This window comes from Zophobas morio, unplaced genomic scaffold (genome assembly GCF_036711695.1).
Source record: "Zophobas morio isolate AGI-343-1 ecotype UQ-CSIRO unplaced genomic scaffold, CSIRO_AGI_Zmor_V1 ptg000011l, whole genome shotgun sequence".
Taxonomy (NCBI): Eukaryota; Metazoa; Arthropoda; class Insecta; order Coleoptera; family Tenebrionidae; genus Zophobas; species Zophobas morio.
Genome location: NW_026972116.1, coordinates 21,279,901 through 21,284,628, shown reverse-complemented (window position 1 = coordinate 21,284,628; position 4,728 = coordinate 21,279,901).

The following is a 4,728-nucleotide window of genomic DNA, read 5'->3' as shown; positions in this document are numbered from 1 at the left end:
TTTGAGTAATTTTTTTTTAATGTTTTCTATGAATTTTATATGATTCATGTGTTTATTTATTTAACACTTGAAATGTCGCAGTAAAGTAGGTACTCGTACCACTTTTCGATATCTAACTGTGATGAAATTCTGAGATTTTTCCTGTTTGTTATGTACTTTTCATTAATTTTCGGCTTGTCTATTTGAAATCCCTGCTATTTTTCCAAAATGTGGCAATTTTTAGGAATTAAAAAGTAGTTGATCATCAAATTTGATGATCAGATTTCGAAAATCTTGCTCGGATGGAGTAAATACCCTATATTTTTTTGAAAAGCTTAATTTTTCAGTATTCCCCTCTAATATGCTTATTCAAGCTAATATACCTACCTACGTGTCTTGGCAAAAAGTAAAAACTCAATTCGAAAATGCTGGATATGTTTTATTGTACTTTAGGTGCGAGGGAAGTTTTGTAGAAACAACTTTCGACCAATGTTTTCCTTAATATACGTATAGTCATCTTTTCGCAACAAGAAACTTCTTGAAAATGGTAAATTTTTGTAAAGAAAGGTAGATTTTGTAATTATGGTCCGTCTTTCGAAGTGACAATAAATGAAAAATTCATCACAATTGAGATTGGGGCGGGTGGACAGGGGGGGCTTAATAATTGACTTGTTTTTCTTAATGTATAGAATTTACTTTCAACCACATAATACTGAAAACATAATTCTAACCTCCAATTCACCATCTGATATTTTAGGTACTTTGTTATTGAAATGGATAAACCCCACCCATCCGCCCCATCCCAATTGTGATGAATTTTTACTTCCCGAGCGTAAGCAAAGGAAGTATTGTAATCGAGTCCGTCGGCCGACTCTCTACTTTTACGTTTTCTCGATCTTTCATGACCCCTAGAAGACGAAGAAATAGGTCCCCCATTTCCGTCTGTCTGTCCCTCTGTCCGTCTGTCCGTCTGTCCGTCTGTCCGTCTGTCCGTCTGTCCGTCTGTCCGTCTGTCCGTCTGTCCGTCTGTCCGTCCGTCCGTCTGTCCGTCTGTCCGTCTGCCGTCCCGGATTTTTATTAGACAGATAATCTCCGAAAGTACTCGACCGATTGTTGTGAAATTTTGTACTTATAGTTATTAAGAATATCATGTAGATGGTAAAACGCTAACCAAAATTTGTCTAATCATCCCCACCACTAATGCGATGACGTCACTTCAAAATTGTACATAGTAAATGAGTTTTCAATTGTATAAAATAACATAGTCCTACACATGTAGTTTACAACTCTGAATCGATTTTTCACCCGAAACGTCCAGATTTTTGGAAAAAAAATCAAAATTATAAAACAACATTTTGAAATTTAATTTTTAATCTGCTAACCAGAATGCTTTGAAATGTTGCAGATGTTTTAAGGCTATAAAGAGCATCATAAATCTTTAGTCAAAAAATATTTGCTTATCCCCTCCAAAAACTTGATGACGTCAGCTCAAAAGTTTGTGGAATAAATCATACCTAAAATGTACAAAATATGATGAGTCTGTACTTGTGATCTACAACTCCATTCATATTTTTTGGATTTGCATATACAGGGTGACTCAAAAAAATTAATGAATGCGTAAATTTATTTTACTGATTTACTCAGAAACTACAAAACCGAATGCTTTGAAATCTTGCAGATGTTTTAAGGTTATAAAGAGCATAATAAATATTTAGTCAAAATATATTTGCTTATCCCCTCCAAAAAATTGATGACGTCAGCTCGAAAGTTTGCCGAATAAATCCTATCCAAACTGTAAAAATATGATGAGTCTGTACTTGTAATTTATCACTCCATTCATATTTTTTGGATTTGCATATACAGGGTGACTCAAAAAAAATAATGAATGCGTAAATATATTTTATTGATTTAATCAGGAAGTACAAAACCGAATGCTCTGAAATCTTGCAGATGTTTTAAGGTCATAAAGAGCATAATAAATGTTTAGTCAAAATATATTTGCTTATCCCCTCCAAAAACTTGATGACGTCAGCTAGAAAGTTTGCCGAATAAATCATATCTAAAATGTACAAAATATGATGAGTCTGTACTTGTCATTTATCACTCCATTCATATTTTTTGGATTTGCATATACAGAGTGACTCAAAAAAATTAATGAATGCGTAAATATATTTAATTGATTTAATCAGGAACTACAAAACGGAATGCTCTGACATCTTGCAGATGTTTTAAGGTTATAAAGAGCATAATAAATGTTTAGTCAAAGTATATTTGCTTATCCCCTCCAAAAACTTGATGACGTCAGCTCGAAAATTTGCCGAATAAATCATATCTAAAATGTACAAAATATGATCAGTCTGTACTTGTGATCTATCACTCCATTCATATTTTTTGGATTTGCATATACAGGGTGATTCAAGAAAATAAATGAAAGCGTAAATTTATTTTACTGATTTACTCAGGAACTACAAAACCGAATGCTTCGAAATCTTGAAGATATTTTAAAATTATCATAAGCATGGTAAATTTTTGATCAAAACGTATTTGGTCGTCCCCCCTAAAAAATTTATGACGTCACCACAAAATTTTGCTGAATAAATCCTATCTAAAATGTACAAAATATGGTGAGTCTCTTCTTGTGATTTATCATTCCATTCAAATTTTTTCGATTTGCATATACAGGGTGACTCAAAAAAATTAATGAATGCGTAAATTTATTTTATTGATTTAATCAGTAACTACAAAACCGAATGCTTTGAAATCTTGCAGATGTTTTAAGGTTATAAAGAGCATAATAAATTTTTAGTCAAAATATATTTGGTTATCTTCTACAAAAAACTGATGACGTCGGCTCAAAAGTTTGCCGAATAAATCGTATCTAAAATGTACAAAATATGATGAGTCTGTACTTGTGATTTATCATTCCATTCATATTTTTGGATTTGCATATGCAGGGTGACTCAAAAAAATTAATGAAGGCGTGAATTTATTTTATCGATTTAATCAGGAATTACAAAACCGAATGCTTTGAAATCTTGGGAATATTTTAAAGTTATTATAAGCATGGTAAACTTTTGTTCAAAATGTATTTGTTCATCCCTCCTAAAAAAATTGATGACGTCACCCTTAAATTTTGCTGAATAAATCCTATCTAAAATGCAAAAAATATGATGAGTTTGTACTTGTGATTTATCATTCCATTCATATTTTTTAGATTTTCTTAAGAGGTGGTTCAAAAAAATTGGTCTAAAGAGTTTAGACAGTACTTCCCTCGCTGTCGGAAACTTGACGACTGCATGCCTATTGTGTTTTTTTTCTCATTACATTTTTGTAGTGGGAATTTAAAAAAAAATTGCGATGACGTCATCAACATTTTTGCAAGGACACGTATATCAGTTGGGATAGATGTAGTGTAATACTAAGAATAAAATTATTATATTCTCAAATTTTCGGGAAAATGAATTGGGTCGTTTGAATATTGATTTGTAATAATCAATAAAATAACGAAACAATTTACTCACGTATACCTACGTATCAGAGGCAACTGAAAATCGTGTATGTATAAACATTGTTAATTTAAGATGACAGGCGTAACAGCATACGTGAGAGCCAAACACAGAAACTGTAAACAAAACGACCGTCGGTTTTATTGCTTCGACTTCCGCTTATTATATAAAACATTGGGTTTTATTTTAATTCTTGACGGTGAAATTCACAATTGGTTGATTATAAACATGTCTATTTCACATTCGCGGAATCAAGTGAACGCATAAAACAAATGCAGGTCTGTAATGTTAAAGTCGATGTAAATAAGCGTGCTACCCTTATGTTTCAACCGAGTTTTTCCTTTAACAAATTTTGTGTCTACCAAATTGGGTTGGTTGGGGTGTAATACTAATAATAAGTGTTGCCTTTAATTTAATCAATAAAATAAATTGACTTCATTAATTTTTTTGGACCACCTCTTAAGAAAATCTAAAAAATATGAATGGAATGATAAATCACAAGTACAAACTCATCATATTTTTTGCATTTTAGATAGGATTTATTCAGCAAAATTTAAGGGTGACGTCATCAATTTTTTTAGGAGGGATGAACAAATACATTTTGAACAAAAGTTTACCATGCTTATAATAACTTTAAAATATTCCCAAGATTTCAAAGCATTCGGTTTTGTAATTCCTGATTAAATCGATAAAATAAATTCACGCCTTCATTAATTTTTTTGAGTCACCCTGCATATGCAAATCCAAAAATATGAATGGAATGATAAATCACAAGTACAGACTCATCATATTTTGTACATTTTAGATACGATTTATTCGGAAAACTTTTGAGCTGACGTCATCAGTTTTTTGTAGAAGATAACCAAATATATTTTGACTAAAAATTTATTATGCTCTTTATAACCTTAAAACATCTGCAAGATTTCAAAGCATTCGGTTTTGTAGTTCCTGATTAAATCAATAAAATAAATTTACGCATTCATTAATTTTTTTGAGTCACTCTGTATATGCAAATCCAAAAAATATGAATGGAGTGATAAATGACAAGTACAGGCTCATCATATTTTGTACATTTTAGATATGATTTATTCGGCAAACTTTCGAGCTGACGTCATCAAGTTTTTGGAGGGGATAAGCAAATATATTTTGACTAAACATTTATTATGCTCTTTATGACCTTAAAACATCTGCAAGATTTCAGAGCATTCGGTTTTGTAGTTCCTGATTAAATCAATAAAATATA